Source organism: Bufo bufo, chromosome 10 (genome assembly GCF_905171765.1).
Source record: "Bufo bufo chromosome 10, aBufBuf1.1, whole genome shotgun sequence".
NCBI classification, from domain to species: Eukaryota; Metazoa; Chordata; class Amphibia; order Anura; family Bufonidae; genus Bufo; species Bufo bufo.
The window spans coordinates 88,141,583-88,166,062 of record NC_053398.1 but is presented as its reverse complement, the minus strand read 5'-3'; the positions used below and the strand labels follow the sequence as shown (position 1 = coordinate 88,166,062).

Genomic DNA, 24,480 nt, shown 5'->3' with positions numbered 1-24,480 from the left:
CTCAATGAAATGCAAATCAGTTGCTATCTTTTATTTAAAGTTTTTTTTCCGATTTTCCTTTTGATGTGCTATCTGCCACTGTTACAATAAACCTACCATTGAAATGATACTGTTCTGAGACTTTTCATTTCTTTGTCATTGGACAAACTTACAAAATCAGTGAGGGGTCAAATAATTATTTCCCCCACTGTAGCTGTGTTCAGAATTAAGCAATCACATTTCAAATTGATAGTCATAAATTTGAGTCAATATATTTCACCTTTATTTATGAAAAAATTCCAAATTTACCAAAAATTTTGAAAAATTTGCAATTTTCTAAATTTCAATTTCTCTGCCTTTAAAACAGAAAGTGATACCTCATAAAATATTTATTACTTAACATTCCTCATATGTCTACTTTATGTTGGCATCATTTTGGAAATATCATTTTTTTTTTTTTAGGACGTTAGAAGGCTTAGAAGTTTAGAAGCAATTCTTCAAATTTTTAAGAAAATTGCCAAAACCCACTTTTTAAGGACCAGTTCAGGTCTGAAGTCACTTTGTGGGGCCTACATAGTGGATACCCCCATAAATGACCCCATTGTAGAGACTACACCCCTAAAGTTACTTAAAACCGATTTTAAAAACTTTATTAACCCTTTAGGCGTTCCACAAGAATTAAAGGAAAATGGAGATCAAATTTTGAAATTTCACTTTTTTGGCAGATTTTCCATTTTAATCCAATTTTTTCTTTAACACATCGATGATTAACAGCCAAACAAAACTCAATATTTATTACCCAGATTCTGCGGTTTACAGAAACACCCCACATGTGGTCATAAACTGCTGTGTGGGCACACGGCAGGGCGCAGAAGAAAAGGAACTCCACATAGTTTATAGATGCCATGTCCCATTTGAAGCCCCCCTGATGCACCCTTACAGTAGAAACTCCCAAGAAGTGATCCCATTTTGGAAACTAGGGGATAAGGTGCCAGTTTTGTTGGTACTATTTTTGGGTACATATGATTTTTTGATCATTTATTATAACACTTTATGGGGCAAGGTGACCAAACATTTTTTGTTGTTTTAGCAGTTTCTATTTATTTATTTTTATAGCGTTCACCTGAGGGGTTCGGTCAAGTGACATTTTTATAGAGCAGATTGTTATGGACGTGGCGATACCTAATATGTATACTTTTTCTTATTTATTAAAGTTTTACACAATAATAGCATTTTTGAAACAAAATGTTTTAATGTGTCCATGTTCTGAGAGCTATAGTTTTTTTTATTTTTTGTGAGATTTCCTTATGTAGGGGCTCATTTTTTGCGGGATGAGGTGACGGTTTTATTGGTACCATTTTGTGGGACATACGGCTTTTTGATCACATGGTGTTGAACTTTTTGTGATGTAAGGTGACAAAAATTGCTTGTTTTGACACAGTTTTTTTTTTTACGGTGTTCACCCGAGGGGTTAGGTCATGTGATATTTCTATAGAGCTGGTTTTACGGACGTGGCAATACCTAATATGTATGACTTTTTTTTATTTATTTCACTTTAACACAATAATAGCATTTTTGAAACAAAAAAAAGATGTTTTAGTGTCTCCATGTTCTAAGAGCTATAGTTTTTTTTATTTTTTTATTTGATTTTTTGATTTTCTTATGTAGGGGCTCATTTTTTGCAGGATGAGGTGACGGTTTTATTGGTACCGTTTTGTGGGACATACGCCTTTTTGATCACTTGGTGGTTTTTATTCCTTACTTGGGGAATGTTCTTTTTTATATGTGAAACCTTTATTTTATTTTATTTTTTTAACACTTTATTATTATTTTTTTTATTTTACACTTTTCGTCCCCCCTAAGGTCATACAAGACCTCTGGGGGACATTTACTTCACTTTTTCTTTTTCACTGTTGATTTCTCCTGTAACTGGGGCTGACATAGTAGCCCCAGTTACAGGAGAAATGCACCCCCCAGAGAGGCTGTACAGAGCAATACAGCGCTGTACAGCCTCAGTGCAGGGCTGATCGCGGTCTCTGAAAGACCTCACACAGCTCCTGCACTCTCCGGTCCCGGCGGAGCGCTGTGTATGCAGCGATCCAGAAGGCAGGGACACCTGGGCAACCCGATCAGCAGCTGCACGATTAGCGTGCAGCTGCAGTTTCTGAATGGACGTTCTGGAATGTCCATTCAGAAATAGAGAACCACCTCCCGGACGTTTATAGTCTACGGGCGGACGGGAGGTGGTTAAATAGGAGTCAGCATACACCTGCCATCATTTAAAGTGCCTCTGATTAACCCCAAATAAAGTTCAGCTGCTCTAGTTGGTCTTTCCTGAAATTTTCTTAGTCGCATCCCACAACAAAAGCCATGGTCCACAGAGAGCTTCCAAAGCATCAGAGGGATCTCATTGTTAAAAGGTATCAGTCAGGAGAAGGGTACAAAAGAATTTCCAAGGCATTAGATACACCATGGAACACAGTGAAGACAGTCATCATCAAGTGGAGAAAATATGGCACAACAGCGACATTACCAAGAACTGAACGTCCCTCCAAAATTGATGAAAAGACGAGAAGAAAACTGTTCTGGGAGGCTACCAAGAGGCCTACAGCAACATTAAAGGAGCTGCAGGAATATCTGGCAAGTACTGGCTGTGTGGTACATGTGACAACAATCTCCCGTATTCTTCATATATCTGGGCTATGGGGTAGAGTGGCAAGACGAAAGTCTTTTCTTATGAAGAAAAACATCCAAGCCAGGCTACATTTTGCAAAAACACATCTGAAGTCTCCCAAAAGCATGTGGGAAAAGGTGTTATGGTCTGATGAAACCAAGGTTGAACTTTTTGGCCATAATTCCAAAAGATATGTTTGGCGTAAAAACAACACATCACCAAAAGAACAACATACCCACAGTGAAGCATGGTGGTGGCAGCATCATGCCAAGGGGCTGTTTTTCTTCATCTGGAACTGGGGCCTTAGTTAAGCTAGAGGGAATTATGAACAGTTCCAAACACCAGTCAGTATTGGCACAAAACCTTCAGGCTTCTGCTAGAAAGCTGAACAAAGGAATGGCTTCACCAGAAGAAGATTAAAGTTTTGGAATGGCCCAGCCAGAGCCCAGACCTGAATCCGATTGAAAATCTGTGGGGTGATCTGAAGAGGGCTGTGCACAGGAGATGCCCCCACAATCTGACAGATTTGAAGTGTTTTTGCAAAGAAGAGTGGGCAAATCTTGCCAAGTCAAAATGTGCCATGCTCATAGACTTATACCCCAAAAGACTAAGTGCTGTAATAAAATCAAAAGGTGCTTCAACAAAGTATTAGTTTAAGGGTGTTCACATTTATGTAACCATATTATTTTATTTTTATATTTTTTTTCCCCTCTGCCTAAAAGATTTCAGTTTGTTTTTCAATTGAGTTGTACAGTTTATAGGTCACATTAAAGGTGGAAAAAAGTTCTGAAATGATTTATCTTTGTCTCATTTTTTTTTTACATCACAGAAACCTGACATTTTAACAGGGGTGTGTAGACTTTTTTTTAGATCCACTGTGTATATATATATATATATATATATATATATATATATATATATATGTGTGTGTGTGTGTGTGTGTGTGTGTATATATATATTAGGGATGTCCCGATACCATTTTTTTAAGACTGAGTACGAGTACCGATACTTTTATTTAAGTACTCACCGATACCAATTACCGATACTAATTTTAACAATAAAATACACACACATGTATTTTCTGACCACTGACCAACCAAATGGCCCAAAAACAGAACTATAACATTCCAAGGAGACATTACACTGAATGGGGGCCACAAAGAGACATTATACTGTATGGGGGCCACAAAGAGACGTTATACTGTATGGGGCAGCCACAAGGAGATGTTATACTGTATGGGGGCAGCCACAAGGAGACATTATACTGTATGGGGCGGCCACAAGGAGACGTTATACTGTATGGGGCGGCCACAAGGAGATGTTATACTGTATGGGGGCAGCCACAAGGAGACGTTACACTGTGTGGGGGCAGCCACAAGGAGACGTTATACTGTATGGGGCGGCCACAAGGAGACGTTACTCTGTATGGGGGCAGCCACAAGGAGACGTTATACTGTATGGGGCGGCCACAAGGAGACGTTATACTGTATGGGGCGGCCACAAGGAGACGTTATACTGTATGGGGGCAGCCACAAGGAGACGTTATACTGTATGGGACGGCCACAAGGAGACGTTATACTGTATGGGGTCAGCCACAAGGAGACGTTATACTGTATGGGGGCGGCCACAAGGAGATGTTATACTGTATGGGGGCCACAAGGAGATGTTATACTGTATGGGGCGGCCACAAGGAGACATACTGTAAGGAGTCAGGAAAACAATTTTTGAAGCCCCCCCTGCTCAGTATAATAGTCTTGTGGCCATCATACAGTAATGTATATTTCTTCTTGCCCTAATGCCTGCTTTTAGAGATCAATGTGCAGCTTGCAAGCAGGAAGGGAAGGACCAGGGCCATAGAAGACAGACACTATCACCAGGGACTTGCTCCTGGCAAACACAGCTCTGCTGCAGTGAATGCAGTGGAGCAGTCGGTGATGTAATTGCAGGGACTCAGAGAATCGTCTGAGAGTTTATTAGTTAAAAGAATCGAATGAGTCACCGAGTCCGTGCCAGGCTTCCTGCTCTGCTACATGCACCCTGTACACACACAGCTCCACTACATGCTATGCTAATAATGCCCCCCCTTCCCCCCGGACGGACTTACAGGGAGCCGCAGAGCAGGAAGCCTGGCAGGGACTCGGTGACACTGTCTCTGACTCATTAGATTCTTTTAAGTAATAAACTGTCAGACGATTCTCTGAGTCCCTGCACTACGCTCCCTGTGCTGTGAGTCTCTGATTGGTTGGAGGGCGGGGAGGGGCGGGGCGGGGCTAGCTTCCACTGTCGGCTCCTATTACACAGTGCCTGCTGCTGCCCTCTGAAGCTGTATCAGCTGTGCGAGGTGCAGGGGCAGGCCGCGGACTGACACAGACACACAGAAGCGGCACACAGGTATCGGCAGTGGTATCGGGGACATTTGCACGAGTACATGTACTCGTGCAAATGCCCGGTATCGGTCCCGATACCGATACTGGTATCGGTATCGGGACATCCCTAATATATATATATATATGTGTGTGTATATATATATATGTGTCTGTGTATTTATACACTGCTCAAAAAAATAAAGGGAACACTTAAACAACACAATGTAACTCCAAGTCAATCACACTTCTGTGAAATCAAACTGTCCACTTAGGAAGCAACACTGAGTGACAATCAATTTCACATGCTGTTGTGCAAATGGGATAGACAACAAGTGGAAATTATAGGCAATTAGCAAGACACCCCCAATAAAGGAGTGGTTCTGCAGGTGGTAACCACAGACCACTTCTCAGTTCCTATGCTTCCTGGCTGATGTTTTGGTCACTTTTGAATGCTGGCGATGCTTTCACTCTAGTGGTAGCATGAGACGGAGTCTACAACCCACACAAGTGGCTCAGGTAGTGCAGCTTATCCAGGATGGCACATCAATGCGAGCTGTGGCAAGAAGGTTTGCTGTGTCTGTCAGCATAGTGTCCAGAGCATGGAGGCGCTACCAGGAGACAGGCCAGTACATCAGGAGACGTGGAGGAGGCCGTAGGAGGGCGACAACCCAGCAGAAGGACCGCTACCTCCGCCTTTGTGCAAGGAGGAACAGGAGGAGCACTGCCAGAGCCCTGAAAAATGACCTCCAGCAGGCCACAAATGTACATACACTGCGTGCAGAATTATTAGGCAAATGAGTATTTTGACCACATCATCCTCTTTATGCATGTTGTCTTACTCCAAGCTGTATAGGCTCGAAAGCCTACTACCAATTAAGCATATTAGGTGATGTGCATCTCTGTAATGAGAAGGGGTGTGGTCTAATGACATCAACACCCTATATTAGGTGTGCAACTTCCTTTCCTTTGGCAAAATGGGTCAAAAGAAGGACTTGACAGGCTCAGAAAAGTCAAAAATAGTGAGATATCTTGCAGAGGGATGCAGCACTCTTAAAATTGCAAAGCTTCTGAAGCGTGATCATCGAACAATCCAGCGTTTCATTCAAAATAGTCAACAGGGTCGCAAGAAGCGTGTGGAAAAACCAAGGCGCAAAATAACTGCCCATGAACTGAGAAAAGTCAAGCGTGCAGCTGCCAAGATGCCACTTGCCACCAGTTTGGCCATATTTCAGAGCTGCAACATCACTGGAGTGCCCAAAAGCACAAGGTGTGAAATACTCTGAGACATGGCCAAGGTAAGAAAGGCTGAAAGACAACCACCACTGAACAAGACACACAAGCTGAAACGTCAAGACTGGGCCAAGAAATATCTCAAGACTGATTTTTCTAAGGTTTTATGGACTGATGAAATGAGAGTGAGTCTTGATGGGCCAGATGGATGGGCCCGTGGCTGGATTGGTAAAGGGCAGAGAGCTCCAGTCCGACTCAGACGCCAGCAAGGTGGAGGTGGAGTACTGGTTTGGGCTGGTATCATCAAAGATGAGCTTGTGGGGCCTTTTCGGGTTGAGGATGGAGTCAAGCTCAACTCCCAGTCCTACTGCCAGTTTCTGGAAGACACCTTCTTCAAGCAGTGGTACAGGAAGAAGTCTGCATCCTTCAAGAAAAACATGATTTTCATGCAGGACAATGCTCCATCACACGCGTCCAAGTACTCCACAGCGTGGCTGGCAAGAAAGGGTATAAAAGAAGAAAATCTAATGACATGGCCTCCTTGTTCACCTGATCTGAACCCCATTGAGAACCTGTGGTCCATCATCAAATGTGAGATTTACAAAGAGGGAAAACAGTACACCTCTCTGAACAGTGTCTAGGAGGCTGTGGTTGCTGCTGCACGCAATGTTGATGGTGAACAGATCAAAACACTGACAGAATCCATGGATGGCAGGCTTTTGAGTGTCCTTGCAAAGAAAGGTGGCTATATTGGTCACTGATTTGTTTTTGTTTTGTTTTTGAATGTCAGAAATGTATATTTGTGAATGTTGAGATGTTATATTGGTTTCACTGGTAAAAATAAATAATTGAAATGGGTATATATTTGTTTTTTGTTAAGTTGCCTAATAATTATGCACAGTAATAGTCACCTGCACACACAGATATCCCCCTAAAATAGCTAAAACTAAAAACAAACTAAAAACTACTTCCAAAAATATTCAGCTTTGATATTAATGAGTTTTTTGGGTTCATTGAGAACATGGTTGTTGTTCAATAATAAAATTAATCCTCAAAAATACAACTTGCCTAATAATTCTGCACTCCCTGTATGTCTGCTCAAACGGTCAGAAACAGACTCCATGAGGGTGATATGAGGGCCCGACGTCCACAGGTGGGGGTTGTGCTTACAGCCCAACACCGTGCAAGACGTTTGGCATTTGCCAGAGAACACCAAGATTGGCAAATTCGCCACTGGTGCCCTGTGCTCTTCACAGATGAAAGCAGGTTCACGCTGAGCACATGTGACAGACGTGACAGAGTCTGGAGACGCCGTGGAGAACGTTCTGCTGCCCGCAACATCCTCCAGCATGACCGGTTTGGCATTGGGTCAGTAATGGTGTGAGGTGGCATTTCTTTGGAGGGCCGCACAGCCCTCCATGTGCTCGCCAGAGGTAGCCTGACTGCCATTAGGTACCGAGATGAGATCCTTAGACCCCTTGTGAGACCATATGCTGGTGCGGTTGGCCCTGGGTTCCTCCTAATGCAAGACAATGCAAGACCTCATGTGGCTGGAGTGTGTCAGCAGTTCCTGCAAGACGAAGGCATTGATGCTATGGACTGGTCCGCCCGTTCCCCAGACCTGAATCCAATTGAGCACATCTGGGACATCATGTCTCGCTCTATCCACCAACGTCACGTTGCACCATAGACTGTCCAGGAGTTGGCAGATGCTTTAGTCCAGGTCTGGGAGGAGATCCCTCAGGAGACAGTCCGCCACCTCATCAGGAGCATGCACAGGCGTTGTAGGGAGGTTATACAGGCACGTGGAGGCCACACACACTATTGAGCCTCATTTTGACTTGTTTTAAGGACATTACATCAAAGTTGGATCAGCCTGTAGTGTGTTTTTCCACTTTAATTTTGAGTGTGACTACAAATCCAGACCTCCATGGGTTAAAAAATTTGATTTCCATTTTTTTATTTTTGTGTGATTTTGTTGTCAGCACATTCAACTATGTAAAGAACAAAGTATTTCAGAAGAATATTTAATTAATTCAGATCTAGGATGTGTTATTTTTGTGTTCCCTTTATTTTTTTGAGCAGTGTATATACACTCACCTAAAGAATTATTAGGAACACTATACTAATACGGTGTTGGACCCCCTTTTGCCTTCAGAACTGCATTAATTCTACGTGGCATTGATTCCACAAGGTGCTGATAGCATTCTTTAGAAATGTTGGCCCATATTGATAGGATAGCATCTTGTAGTTGATGGAGATTTGAGGGATGCACATCCAGGGCACGAAGCTCCCGTTCCACCACATCCCAAAGATGCTCTATTATGTGGAGATCTGGTGACTGTGGGGGCCATTTTAGTACAGTGAACTCATTGTCATGTTCAAGAAACCAATTTGAAATGATTCGATCTTTGTGACATGGTGCATTATCCTGCTGGAAGTAGCCATCAGAGGATGGGTACATGGTGGTCATGAAGGGATGGACATGGTCAGAAACAATGCTCAGGTAGCCCGTGGCATTTAAACGATGCCCAATTGGCACTAAGGGGCCTAAAGTGTGCCCAGAAAACATCCCCCACACCATTACACCACCACCACCAGCCTGCACAGTGGTAACAAGGCATGATGGATACATGTTCTCATTCTGTTTACGCCAAATTCGGACTCTACCATTTGAATGTCTCAACAGAAATCGAGACTCATCAGACCAGGCAACATTTTTCCAGTCTTCAACAGTCCAATTTTGGTGAGCTCGTGCAAATTGTAGCCTCTTTTTCCTATTTGTAGTGGAGATGAGTGGTACCCGGTGGGGTCTTCTGCTGTTGTAGCCCATCCGCCTCAAGGTTGTGCGTGTTGTGGCTTCACAAATGCTTTGCTGCATACCTCGGTTGTAACGAGTGGTTATTTCAGTCAACGTTGCTCTTCTATCAGCTTGAATCAGTCGGCCCATTCTCCTCTGACCTCTAGCATCCACAAGGCATTTTTGCCCACAGGACTGCCGCATACTGGATGTTTTTCCCTTTTCACACCATTCTTTGTAAACACTAGAAATGGTTCTGCGTGAAAATCCCAGTAACTGAGCAGATTGTGAAATATTCAGACCGGCCCCTCTGGCACCAACAACCATGCCACGCTCAAAATTGCTTAAATCACCTCTCTTTCCCATTCTGACATTCAGTTTGGAGTTCAGGAGATTGTCTTGACCAGGACCACACCCCTAAATGCATTGAAGCAACTGCCATGTGATTGGTTGACTAGATAATTGCATTAATGAGAAATAGAACAGGTGTTCCTAATAATTCTTTAGGTGAGTATATATATGTGTGTGTGTATCAAGGGTGCACCACCAATGAGGCCAGGTGAGGCGATGGCCTCAGACAGCACCGGGTAGGGGGGCAAAGAGAGGACAGTGGAGGGGCCACGAGTGCTTTTATTGTAGCAAAGGGGTTAGGTTAAGAAATTGGCATTGGAGGGGGCACCATTTCAGTTTTTTGCCTCAGGCAGCAGAAAGACTAGGTGCACACCTGGTATATATATATATTTAATAGCAGTAAATGTTGAGGGGCACTGCAAAATTCGGGAAATAACAGCCAGCGCTATATAAATCAAATATTTAATATAGTGAGCCAGTTAATACCAACAATAAAAATATACATACAGTAAAACAATGTACATACAATAAAACAATGTGTCAGATAAATCTGGACCTTGACTCCCAATACACCTCTGATCCCAAACTGTCGCAAGGGATATCGGCAATTTATAGATGGCAGTCCTTGTCTATAACTCGACAATGGGCTTCAATAGAACCAGATAAAAAGGACAAACTCTTGCTGGCAATGTAATGTCGGCACTGCACAATATCCCAAGTCTCCAGGATATGTCCCGCTTCCCCAGCAGGATGACCAGGTAGTAATAGTAGTGAAGGATATTCCTTACCACCTTCCGTCACACGCTGGATCCTCAGCTCTGTTCTCTTGCCGTTCTTACCCAACGCGGCGTCCCACGTGGTATGGAGTCTCCAACGTGACGTCTCACGTGACTCCTCGGCTTCACAGCGGTGTGATGTCAGACGCTCCCTGCCCCCTATCAGAGGATCGGACACAGTACAATTTAGATAGTCTATGAGGGAATAATCATCTCCAACATAGGTAAATCCTGGCAAATGGAAAAAGGCTCACTGTCCCAACAGAACCAGACGCGTTTCAGGGTATACACCCCTTCCTCAGTGGTATACACCCTTTCCTCACCCCTACCACTGAGGAAGGGGTGTATATCCTGAAACGCGTCTGGTTCTGTTGGGACAGTGAGCCTTTTTCCATTTGCCAGGATTTACCTACTGTATGTTGGAGATGATTATTCCCTCATAGACTATCTAAATTGTCTTGAACTGTGTCCGATCCTCTGATAGGGGGAAGGACCGCAGGGAGCGTCTGACATCACACCGCTGTGAAGCCGAGGAGTCACGTGAGACGTCATGTTGGAGACTCCATACCACGTGGGACGCCGCGTTGGGTAAGAACGGCAGGAGAACAGAGCTGAGGATCCAGCGTGTGACGGAAGGTGGTAAGGAATATCCTTCACTACTATTACTACCTGGTCATCCTGCTGGGGGAGCGGGACATATCCTGGAGACTTGGGATATTGTGCAGTGCCGACATTACATTGCCAGCAAGAGTTTGTCCTTTTTATCTGGTTCTATTGAAGCCCATTGTCGAGTTATAGACAAGGACTGCCATCTATATATTGACGATATCCCTTGCGACAGTTTGGGATCAGAGGTGTATTGGGACTCAAGGTCCAGATTTATCCGACACATTGTTTTACTGTATGTACATTGTTTTACTGTATGTATATTTTTATTGTTGGTATTAACTGGCTCACTATATTAAATATTTGATCCATATAGCGCTGGCTGTTATTTCCCGGAGTGCCCCTCATCATTTACTGCTATTTACTATTTTTCCAGACGGTGGACCAGGAGGGGAGCACCCTGATCCATTCGGCCTATAGGTAGAGTCGCTGTTTTCCATTTTTTGTATATATAGATTTGTATACCCCTGAATGAAAGGGACCCCATTCTGCTCAGACAAATGGCAGCCGCCTGCATTATTCCTGTATCACCACACCTATAACTGGTATATGGAACATATGTTTTATTGCTGTGAGAAGATGGAGACTATTAGTTTGTGTTCTCTCTGTTGCTATATCCTGGTGTCCATTCTTCCTCCTTCTGAATTTGCTGATAGAGGTGGTTATGGTGGAAAGGCCCCATTTTCCTGTCTTAGTCCCCGATTACATATACTATATATATAAGCATTCTGCCCAACTGCCATGACACGTTTAACACCCCCACCCCAACAATAATCCATTGTAGATGATTCTACTATATGTTCACCCTCCAGTCCCCTGTAAATGAATATTAGACACGACCCCGCTGTACTCGGCTGCAGGCTGAGGTGCCCGAAGAACATGAGCGGTGACTACTAGCAGCCGCGCCTCGCGCGTTACTCAGCTGCTCAGCGCCCCGCCCCCTCCGCAGTCCGCTCTCCAATAGCGTTGTTTCCAAACTCCATGCGCCGTAAGGACCCTGTGATGTCACGCAGCAGTTGGCGGCAGAACACAAGAACGCTTCTCGCTCGAGGAACGCATAGACCGGAAGTAGTTTCTGCATTGTGCGCACGGTGAGTGCTATTGCGTGCGCAGCAGCTTTAGCTTTGCAGTCAGGGTGTGAGTCGTGTGTCCGGTGTGGCTACACGAAGCTGCTGGAAGGCGTGGTGTGCCTGCAGTTGTGACCTGTGGGGGGCGCTGGTCCTGAGAGGAGAGCCCTCACATAGCAGGGTGTCATGGCAGCAGTCTACCAGAAGGCGTGTCCCTGTGGTTGGATTGGAGGGGCTATCTCCAGCACTCCCTTAGGGCTCTTTCACACTTGCGTTCTTGTCTTCCGGCATAGAGTTCCGTCGTCGGGGCTCTATGCCGGAAGAATCCTGATCAGGATTATCCTAATGCATTCTGAATGGAGAGAAATCCGTTCAGGATGCATCAGGATGTCTTCAGTTCCGGAACGGAACGTTTGTTGGCCGGAGAAAATACCGCAGCATGCTGCGCTTTTTGCTCCGGCCAAAAATCCGGAACACTTGCCGCAAGGCCGGATCCGGAATTAATGCCCATTGAAAGGCATTAATCCGGATCCGGCCTTAAGCTAAACGTCGTTTCGGCGCATTGCCGGAGCCGACATTTAGCTTTTTCAGAGTGGTTACCATGGCTGCCGGGACGCTAAAGTCCTGGCAGCCATGGTAAAGTGTAGCGGGGAGCGGGGGAGCAGCATACTTACCGTCCGTGCGGCTCCCCGGGCGCTCCAGAGTGACGTCAGGGCGCCCCAAGCGCATGGATCATGTGATCACATGGATCACGTCATCCATGCGCATGGGGCGCTCTGACGTCACTCTGGAGCGCCCGGGGAGCCGCACGGACGGTAAGTATGCTGCTCCCCCGCTCCCCACTACTACTATGGCAACCAGGACTTTAATAGCGTCCTGGCTGCCATAGTAACACTGAACGCATTTGGAAGACGGTTCCGTCTTCAAATGCTTTCAGTACACTTGCGTTTTTCCGGATCCGGCGTGTAATTCCGGCAAGTGGAGTACACGCCGGATCCGGACAACGCAAGTGTGAAAGAGGCCTTAGGGTACTTTCACACTTGCGTTTTTCTTTTCCGGCATAGAGTTCCGTCACAGGGGCTCTATACCGGAAAATAACTGATCAGTTTTATCCCCATGCATTCTGAATAGACAGCAATCCGTTCAGGATGCATCAGGATGTCTTCAGTTCAGTCATTTTGACTGATCAGGCAAAAGAGAAAACCACAGCATGCTACGGTTTTATCGCCGGCTAAAAAAAACTGAAGACTTGCCTGAATGCCGGATCCGGCATTTTTTCCCATAGGAATGTATTAGTGCCGGATCCGGCTTTCAGAATACCGTAATGCCGGATCCATCCTTTTGGTCTCCGCGTGCACAGACTGAAAAAAAGGTGAAAAAATAAATGCCGGATCCGTTTTTGCCGGATGACACCGGAAAGACGGATCCGGCATTTCAATGCATTTTTTCAACTGATCAGGCATTTTTAAGACTGATCAGGAATCCTGATCAGTCTTACTAATGCCATCAGTTAGCATACATTTTGCCTAATCCGGCAGGCAGTTCCGGCGACGGAACTGCTTGCCAGATCTCTCTGCCGCAAGTGTGAAAGTAGCCTAAGGCTACTTCGTCGCTGGAACTGCCTACCGGATCCGGCAATCCGGATGCAAACTGATGGCATTTGTCAGATGGATCCGGGTGTGGATCCGTCTACAAATGCATTGTAAGAACAGATCCGTCTCTCTGCTTGTCATGCGGATGGACGGATCCGTCTTGCAGTCTTTTTCACAGTTTTCCCGGTCCTTCAGTTGATTTGCAATGGCGGATCCGGCACTAATGCAAGTCAATGGGAATTAATGCCGGATCCGGCATTCCAGCGACTGATTAGGCATTTTGGGCGGACATAATACCGCAGCATGCCAAAACGCCTGACAGTGACTGAACGGAAGGCATACTGATGCAAACTGAACAGATTTCTATCCATTCAGAATGCATTGGGATATGCCTGATCTTGTCTTTTCCGGCATAGAGCACTTTTGACGGAACTCTATGCCGGAACAGAATAACGCAAGTGTGAAAGTACCCTAAATCCGTTTCCTGAGTATGTCTTTGGAGTGTGGGAGGAGACCCATGCTAAGACGGGGAGAACATACAAACTCCATGCAGATGTTGTCCGTGGTCGGATTCAAACCTAGGACCTCAGCGCTGCAAGGCATCAGTGCTAACCATGTCCATTTCAGGGGGGCTCCATGGGATGTGGGGTCCCTGTTCTTGTGGTCGGTGATCTGATGGTTATCCCCTATCTTGTTTCTATAACCAGAACAGGGTTAGGTCAGACACAGACGAGCGAGTTCAATGTGAGAAACTCGCAGCGTGTGGCAGTACGTTCCTGTTCTGAACTCTGCTCCTCTGACAAGATCTCATAGCATTATAATGATTTGTTATGCTGTGTGACCCCCCTAGAGACGTGAAATCTACTGAATTACACTGACCACATTATGCCAGTGTAATTCAGTAGATTTGAGGACTGTAAGGCCTTATGCACACAACCGTTGTGTGTTTTGCGGTCCGCATGGACAGCTATTGATATAACTGCCTATTCTTGTCCGCAAAACAGACAAGAATAGGACAGGTTATATTTTTTTTGCGGGCTACGGAACGGAGCAACAGATGCGGACAGCACACGGAGTGCTATCTGCATTTTTTTCGGCCCCATTGAAGTGAATGGGTCTGCACCCGAGCCGCAAAACTGCAGCTCATATGCGGACCGAAACAACGGTCGTGTGCATGAGGCCTAAGGGTTACGCAGCGTTAGAAATCAGTACAATGCTATGCGATCCTGTCAGAGGAACGGCGTTCAGAACGGGAACTCACTGCCACACACCGAGTTTCTCATATTGAACTCGCTCATCTGTGTCTGGTCTTAGGGATGATCGCTCACTGTCACTGCTTGGTTTTTATAGTAGTTCCTATGGGTAGAAAAACACAACACAGCAAATACAAATCAAATTAGGGCTGCAACGATTAATCGACTTTATCGATAATATTCGATAACGGGATTCGTTGTCGATGAATCCAGTTATCGAATAATCGCCGATTCGTTGCTATGCGGGCAGGCGGTTTACTTTAAATCAGCGCATCTTTATTTTACCTTACAATGAAGCTCCAGTAACAGGCAGGGCGGCGTAACGTCACTTACTCACGTGACGCGCCTGCTCCACCTCCTTCATTCATAAAGTGGGCGGAGCAGGTGCGTCACGTGAGTGATGTTACGCCGCCGCCCGCTCTGCCTGTTACCTGAGCTTCATTGTAAGGTAATAAAGATGCGCTGAGTAAAAGTTACTGCCAGAATAGTCTTCTGTGAGCAGCGGGGCCGGGGCTGCTATGGGGAGGGGGATCTGTGTATGGCACTGCTATGGGGAGGGGGATCTGTGTATGGCACTGCTATGGGGAGGGGGATCTGTGTATGGCACTGCTATGGGGAGGGGGATCTGTGTATGGCACTGCTATGGGGAGGGGGATCTGTGTATGGCACTGCTATGGGGAGGGGGATCTGTGTATGGCACTGCTATGGGGAGGGGGATCTGTGTATGGCACTGCTATGGGGAGGGGGATCTGTGGATGGCACTGCTATGGGGAGGGGGATCTGTGGATGGCACTGCTATGGGGAGGGGGATCTGTGGATGGCACTGTCATTGGGAAGGGGGATCTGTGGATGGCACTGTCATTGGGAAGGGGGATCTGTGCAGGGCACTGTCATCGGGAAGGGGGATCTGTGCAGGGCACTGTCATCGGGAAGGGGGATCTGTGCAGGGCACTGTCATCGGGAAGGGGGATCTGTGCAGGGCACTGTCATCGGGAAGGGGGATCTGTGCAGGGCACTGTCATCGGGAAGGGGGATCTGTGCAGGGCACTGTCATCGGGAAGGGGGATCTGTGCAGGGCACTGTCATCGGGAAGGGGGATCTGTGCAGGGCACTGTCATCGGGAAGGGGGATCTGTGCAGGGCACTGTCATCGGGAAGGGGGATCTGTGCAGGGCACTGTCATCGGGAAGGGGGATCTGTGCAGGGCACTGTCATCGGGAAGGGGGATCTGTGCAGGGCACTGTCATCGGGAAGGGGGATCTGTGCAGGGCACTGTCATCTGGAAGGGGGATCTGTGCAGGGCACTGTCATCGGGAAGGGGGATCTGTGCAGGGCACTGTCATCGGGAAGGGGGATCTGTGCTATATAGTGTCATCTATAGATCCCCCCCCACCACCGTATCAGTGCCATCCACAATTTGTTTTAATATGGCCTTTGAACATAATTTTTAAAGTAAAATCATATTAACCTCTTTGTTTTGTAATTTTGGTGTTTTTTCCCCCCGATTAATCTATTAAATTATCGACAACTAATCGATTATTCAAATAATCGTTAGCTGCAGCCCTAAATCTAATAGATAAAAACCTCTACAATTACACTGCTTAGACACAGTCCATGTGGGGGTCATTTCCTAAGACCAGCGTTGTGTGACGTACCGTCTCACTGCATGGATGCTGGGACCACAGCTAGTGTGAAATCACAGCTACAGGGGCGATAAGAGCTCGCAGAAGAGCTGACTATATTAGTATCATGCCTTTAACAAGATGTTGGGTTTATCCGCCTAGCGTAGGTTAGGTGCCCATCTCCTTTTAGTGCTCTGTTCTGGCAGAGGAGCAGACTACCGGAATTACATTCCTGCACCCCATTCACTATAATAGGATCTGGCGGATTTCCGGCTGAAATATAGACTTTTAGGGGTGAGCGAATAAACTTTGGATGGTACATCCAAAGTCGATTCGCTAAAAACTTAGTTCTTATACTGTACGGAGATCCTGGCTCTAATGAGCCGAAGTTGCACGAGAGACTTTGTGTGATAACTTTGGGAATTAAAGGGGTTGTCCGGGCTTAACCTTTTTTTCCTTTAAAAATCTAACCTGTGGAGGAAAGATTAATGATCACATACTTGCCTTCCACATTGCAGCTGATCCTGAGATCTGCTCCCAGTCACGTGGTCCCTCCAGATGGCTTTACTTTGCTTCCGGCTGAAGTCCGTCTTCTTATCTTCCTGTCTTCGCTTCCATTCTCCAGCAGGAGACGGAGTGACGTCACCACCTCCTGCTGGAGAAAGTGTCGGCCGGCAGTCTTCACAGCGCACTAGGCTGAATGCTAGTGCCCGTTTCCAGGACCGCCGGCCGCTCTCTGCAGTGTACAGGCTTCTATGTGAAGCCTGTACTGACTGTTGCACAGCGCGACGTAAGCGCTGTGCAGGAGTGACAGCATAGCGATCAGCCACAGTCACTGTTATGGGGGGCACTGTGGATGTCACTGTTGGGGCCACTTTTTTGGAGTTTCTACTCTAGGGGTGCATCAGGGGGGCTTCAAATGGGACATGGTGTCAAAAAAACTAGTCCAGCAAAATCTGCCTTCCAAAAACCGTATGGCATTCCTTTCCTTCTGCGCCCTGCCGTGTGCCCGTACAGCGCTTTACGACCACATATGGGGTGTTTCTGTAAACTACAGAATCAGGGTCATAAATATTGAGTTTTGTTTGGCTGTTAACCCTTGCTTTGTAACTGGGAAAAAAAATATTCAAATGGAAAATATGCCAAAAAAGTGAAATTTTGAAATTGTATCTCTATTTTCCATTAATTCTTGTGGAACACCTAAAGGGTTAACGACGTTTGTAAAATCAGTTTTGAATACCTTGAGGGGTGTAGTTTCTAGAATGGGGTCATTTTTGGGTGGTTTCTATTATGTAAGCTTCACAAAGTGACTTCAGACCTGAACTGGTGGTCCTTAACCCCTTAAGGACATAGGACGTACCGGTACGCCCTATTTCCCGAGTCCTTAAGGACCAAGGACGTACCGGTACGTCCTGACTTCAAATCTGTATTCCGGCGCCCCAGGGGTTAATCGGAACGGGATTTCGGCTGAAATCATTCAGCCGGCATCCCGTAACAATGCGGGGGGGGGTCATTTGACCCCCCCCGTATCGACTATCGCAGCAAACCGCAGGTCAATTCAGACCTGCGGTTTGCTGCGCTTTTTGCAGTTTCTGATGCCCGCGGTCCCTGACCGCGGGGATCAGAAACTTTAGAGTGGCTAAAATCAATATTTTTCACCCCACCCCTGCACGATTTGATGCCGGCGGGTGGTGCGGGGGGGGGGGTCGCAGGCGGTGGGGGCGTTGCGGGAGGCGGGTGGTGCGGCAGGCGGGATCGCGATCCCCCGCCCGTCTCCCCATGAACGATCGTTGGATTCTAGTGGGTATACCAGGGTGCCAGCACATTGCTGGCACCCTGGTATAAACGGCTGACATCTGTGCAGATGTCAGCCGTTTAACCCTTTCCATACCGCGGTCCGTACGGACCGCTGTATGGAAAAAGTTAACTGTCATCGGTCAGGGAGCTCCCTCCCTCTCCATCGGGGGGCTGCTGTGCCTTTGCAGCCCCCCGATGGAGAGGGAGAGAGCCCCCAGAGAGCCCCCCTCAGCTCGTGGTTACCCTTCCCCGTCTGCGAAGTTCTGAGCAGACGGGGAAGGTTCCCATGGCAACAGGACGCCTGCTCAGGCGTCCTGCTGTCCATGGTGCTGAACAGATCTGTGCTAAAAGCATAGATCTGTTCAGTGTAAGTAAAATACAGTACAGAACAATATATATTGTACTGTACTGTATTATACAGACATCAGACCCACTGGATCTTCAAGAACCAAGTGGGTCTGGGTCACAAAAATTTTAAAAAAAGTGAAAAAAGTTAAGATAAAAAAAAACAACATTTATCACTGAATAAAAATTAAAAAAATAAAATACACTACACATATTAGGTATCGCCGCGTCCGTAACGACCTGATCTATAAAATGTTCATGTTACTTTCCCTGAACGGTGAACGCCATAAAAATAAAAAAATAAAAACTATGAGAAAATTGAAATTTTGCCCACCTTACTTCCCAAAAAAGGTAATAAAAGTGATCAAAAAAGTTGCATGTACGCCAAAATAGTACCAATCAAACAGTCATCTCATCCCGCAAAAAATGAGACCCTACTCAAGATAATCGCCCAAAAACTGAAAAAACTATGGCTCTTAGACTACAGGGAGTGCAGAATTATTAGGCAAGTTGTATTTTTGAGGATTAATTTTATTATTGAACAACAACCATGTTCTCAATGAACCCAAAAAACTCATTAATATCAAAGCTGAATATTTTTGGAAGTAGTTTTTAGTTTGTTTTTAGTTTTAACTATTTTAGGGGGATATCTGTGTGTGCAGGTGACTATTATTGTGCATAATTATTAGGCAACTTAACAAAAAACAAATATATACCCATTTCAATTATTTATTTTTACCAGTGAAACCAATATAACATCTCAACATTCACAAATATACATTTCTGACATTCAAAAACAAAACAAAAACAAATCAGTGACCAATATAGCCACCTTTCTTTGCAAGGACACTCAAAAGCCTGCCATCCATGGATTCTGTCAGTGTTTTGATCTGTTCACCATCAACATTGCGTGCAGCAGCAACCACAGCCTCCCAGACACTGTTCAGAGAGGTGTACTGTTTTCCCTCCTTGTAAATCTCACATTTGATGATGGACCACAGGTTCTCAATGGGGTTCAGATCAGGTGAACAAGGAGGCCATGTCATTAGATTTTCTTCTTTTATATCCTTTCTTGCCAGCCACGCTGTGGAGTACTTGGACGCGTGTGATGGAGCATTGTCCTGCATGAAAATCATGTTTTTCTTGAAGGATGCCGACTTCTTCCTGTACCACTGCTTGAAGAAGGTGTCTTCCAGAAACTGGCAGTAGGATTGGGAGTTGAGCTTGACTCCATCCTCAACCCGAAAAGGCCCCACAAGCTCATCTTTGATGATACCAGCCCAAACCAGTACTCCACCTCCACCTTGCTGGCGTCTGAGTCGGACTGGAGCTCTCTGCCCTTTACCAATCCAGCCACGGGCCCATCCATCTGGCCCATAAAGACTCACTCTCATTTCATCAGTCCATAAAACCTTAGAAAAATCAGTCTTGAGATATTTCTTGGCCCAGTCTTGACGTTTCAGCTTGTGTGTCTTGTTCAGTGGTGGTCGTCTTTCAGCCTTTCTTACCTTGGCCATGTCTCTGAGTATTGCACACCTTGTGCTTTTGGGCACTCCAGTGATGTTGCAGCTCTGAAATATGGCCAAACTGGTGGCAAGTGGCATCTTGGCAGCTGCACGCTTGACTTTTCTCAGTTCATGGGCAGTTATTTTGCGCCTTGGTTTTTCCACACGCTTCTTGCGACCCTGTTGACTATTTTGAATGAAACGCTTGATTGTTCGATGATCACGCTTCAGAAGCTTTGCAATTTTAAGAGTGCTGCATCCCTCTGCAAGATATCTCACTATTTTTGACTTTTCTGAGCCTGTCAAGTCCTTCTTTTGACCCATTTTGCCAAAGGAAAGGAAGTTGCCTAATAATTATGCACACCTAATATAGGGTGTTGATGTCATTAGACCACACCCCTTCTCATTACAGAGATGCACATCACCTAATATGCTTAATTGGTAGTAGGCTTTCGAGCCTATGCAGCTTGGAGTAAAACAACATGCATAAAGAGGATGATGTGGTCAAAATACTCATTTGCCTAATAATTCTGCACGCAGTGTATGGAAACACTAAAACATGATTTTTTTTTGTTTCAAAAATGAAATCAATGTGTAAAACTTACATAAATAAAAAAAAAAAAGTATACATATTAGGTATCGCCGCGTCCGTATCGACCGGCTCTATAAAAATATCACATGAACTAAACCCTCAGGTGACCACCGTAAAAAAATAAAAACAAAAACGGTGTAAAAAAAAGCCATTTTTTGCTAATCTTACGTCACAAAAAGTGTAATAGCGAGCGATCAAAAAGTCATATGCACCCCAAAATAGTGCCAATCAAACCGTCATCTCATCCCGCAAAAAATGAGACCCTACTCAAGATAATCGCCCAAAAACTGAAAAAACTATGGCTCTTAGACTATGGAGACACTAAAACATTTTTTTGGTTTTAAAAATGAAGTTATTGTATAAAACTTACATAAATAAAAAAAATAGTATACATATTAGGTATCGCCGCGTCCGTGACAACCTGCTCTATAGAATTACCACATGATTAAACCTGTCAGATGAATGTTGTAAATAACAAAAAAAAAAAAACGTGCCAAAAAAGCTATTTCTTGTTACCTTGCTGCACAAAAAGTGTAATATAGAGCAACCAAAAATCATATGTACCCTAAACTAGTACCAACAAAACTGCCACCCTATCCTGTAGTTTCTAAAATGGGGTCACTTTTTTGGAGTTTCTACTCTAGGGGTGCATCAGGGGGGCTTCAAATGGGACATGGTGTCAAAAAAACAGTCCAGCAAAACCTGCCTTCCAAAAACCAAACCGTGCACCTTTCACTCTACGCCCTACTGTGTGGCCGTACAGTAGTTTACGGCCACATATGGGGTGTTTCTGTGAACAGCAGAGTCAGGGCAATAAAGATACAGTCTTGTTTGGCTGTTAACCCTTGCTTTGTTAGTGGAAAAAATGGGTTAAAATTGAAAATTAGGCAAAAAAATGAAATTCTCAAATTTCATCCCCATTTGCCAATAACTCTTGTGCAACACCTAAAGGGTTAACGACGTATGTAAAATCAGTTTTGAATACCTTGAGGGGTGTAGTTTCTTAGATGGGGTCACTTTTAGGGAGTTTCTCCTCTAGGGGTGCATCAGGGGGCTTCAAATGGGACATGGTGTAAATAAACCAGTCCATAAAAATCTGCCTTCCAAAAACCAAACGGCGCACCTTTCACTCTACGCCCCGCTGTGTGGCCGTACAGTAGTTTACGGCCACATATTGGGTGTTTCTGTAAACGGCAGAGTCAGGGCAATAAAGATACAATCTTGTTTGGCTGTTAACCCTTGCTTTGTTAGTGGAAAAAATGGGTTAAAATTAAAAATTAGACCAAAAAATGAAATTCTCAAATTTCCTCCCCATTTGCCAATAACTCTTGTGCAACCCCTAAAGGGTTAACAATGTATGCAAAATCAGTTTTGAATACCTTGAGGGGTGTAGTTTCTTAGATGGGGTCATTTTTGGGCAGTTTCTATTATGTAAGCCTCGCAAAGTGACTTCAGACCTGAACTGGTCCCTAAAAATTGAGTTTTTGTAAATTTCTGAAAAATTTCAAGATTTGCTTCTAAACTTCTAACCCTTGTAACATCCCCAAAAAATAAAATATCATTCCCAAAACAATTCAAACATGAAGTAGACATATGGGGAATGTAAAGTCATCACAATTTTTTGGGGTATTACTATGTATTACAGAAGTAGAGAAACTGAAACTTTGAAATTTGCAAATTTTTCCACATTTTTGGTAAATTAGGTATTTTTTTTGTGCAAAAAAAATAATTTTTTTGACTTCATTTTACCAGTGTCATGAAGTACAATATGTGACGAAAAAACAATCTCAGAACGGCCTGGATAAGTCAAAGCGTTTTAAAGTTATGAGCACTTAAAGTGACACTGGACAGATTTCCAAAAAATGGCCTGGTCCTTAAGGTGAAAATGAGCCCGGTCCTTAAGGGGTTAAAAAGTTGGTTTTTGAAAATTTATGAGAAATTTCAAGATTTACTTCTAAGCCTTGTAACGTCCCCAAAAAATAAAATGTCATTCCCAAAGTGATCCTAACATGAAGTAGACATATGGGAAATGTAAAGTAATAACTATTTTTGTCGGTATTAATATGTATTATAGAAGTAGAGAAATTGAAACTTGGAAATTTGCCAATTTTTCTAAATTTTGGGCAAATTTGGTATTTTTTTTTTATAAATAAAAATTAATTTTTTTGACTCCATTTTACCAGTGTCATGAAGTACAATATGTGACGAAAAAACAATCTTGGAACGGCCTTTATAAGTCAAAGCGTTTTAAAGTTATCAGCACTTAAAGTGACACTGGTCAGATTTGCAAAAAATGGCCTGGTCCTGAAGGTGAAAATGAGCCTGGTCCTTAAGGGGTTAAAAGGGTTTTCCAGGATTTTTATGCTGATGACCTACTTCTGCACAGTGCCGTACATTGTATAGTGGCTGTGCTTGGTATCGGGCTCAGCACCATTCACTTGAATGGGGCTGAGCTATTCCTAGGACACATGAACGTGTCGTCACTGGCTCAGGAGAAGCTGAGAGAAGGCTGCGGTGCTGCTGCATTCTCAAACAGCTGGTCGGCAGGGGTCCCAATCAGATACTGATCACCTGTCCGCATGCTGCGGTATTTGTCCGGCCGCCTCTCGGCATGTTTGCAGTGCTGTGGCCGGATCTCCGCCCTGTTCCCATTATAATTAATGGGGCCAGGGCGGACTTCCGGCAGCACACGAGTGCAAACGTTCGTACGGATACGGCAGGCTGTTCCCCTGCCAGACAAGCCTAACGCAAGTGTGAAAGAAGCCTTAGGCCTCATGCACACCGTTGTGTGCATCCGCGGCCGTTGTTCCGTTTTTTTTCGCATACCCATTGACTTTCAATGGGTCAGTGGAAAAATCGTAAAATGCACCGTTTTGCATCCGTGATCCGTGTTTCTTGTCCGTCAAAAATATAGGACCTGTCCTATTTTTTTGACGGACAACGGTTCACGGACCCATTCAAGTCAATGGGTCCGTGAAAAAACACGGATGCATACAAGATTGCCATCTGCGTCCGTCATCCTTGTCCGTAGGCTACTTTCACACAGACGGATCCGCTGATCCGTCTGCATAAAAACTTTTTAGATCTGATTTTTCACTTCGTGAAAACTCAGATCTGACAGTATATTCTAACACAGAGGCGTGATGGGGACGCTTCAGGTTAGAATATACTAAAAGAACTGTGTACATGACTGCCCCCTGCTGCCTGGCAGGTGCTGCCAGGCAGCAGGGGGCAGACTCCCCCCCTCCCTCCCCCCTGTATTTAACTCATTGGTGGCCAGTGCAGCCCCCTCCTCCCTCCCCTGTATTTAACTCATGTGTGGCCGGCCCCCCCTCCCTCCCTCCCTTGTATTTAACACATTGGTGGCCAGTGCGGCCGCCCCCCCCTCCCCCCCCATCATTGGTGGCAGCGGAGAGTTCCGATCGGAGTCCCAGTTTGATCGCTGGGGCTCCGATCGGTTACCATGGCAGCCAAGACGCTACTGCAGTCCTGGCTGCCATGGTTACTTAGCAATTTTAGAAGCATTATACTTACCTGCGATGTCTGTGACCGGCCGGGTGCTCCTCCTTCTGGTAAGTGAAAGGTTTGTGCGGCGCATTGCTTATAGCACAGACCTTTCACTTGCCAGTAGGAGGAGCGCCCGGCCGGTCACAGACATCGCAGGTAAGTATAATGCTTCTAAAATTGCTAAGTAACCATGGCAGCCAGGACTGCAGTAGCTTCCTGGTTGCCATGGTTACCGATCGGAGTCCCAGCAACTGGGACTCCGATCGGAACTCTCCGCTGCCACCAATGATGGGGGGTCGGTCATTTTAATTAGGGGGGGAGGGAGGGGGGGTCTGCCCCCTGCTGCCTTGCAGCACCTG

General features: G+C 45.3%; 1 protein-coding gene across 1 annotated transcript in view; it reads left to right on the top strand.

Moving 5' to 3' along the window:
• The first annotated feature begins 11,834 nt into the window (after positions 1-11,834).
• MEN1 (menin 1) overlaps positions 11,835-24,480 on the top strand; it is a 66,298-nt gene continuing 53,652 nt past the window's right edge. The window contains exon 1 of the mRNA XM_040409926.1: positions 11,835-11,933. The gene's annotated coding sequence lies outside the window, so the exon portion shown is untranslated. The remainder of the gene's footprint in view (positions 11,934-24,480) is intronic.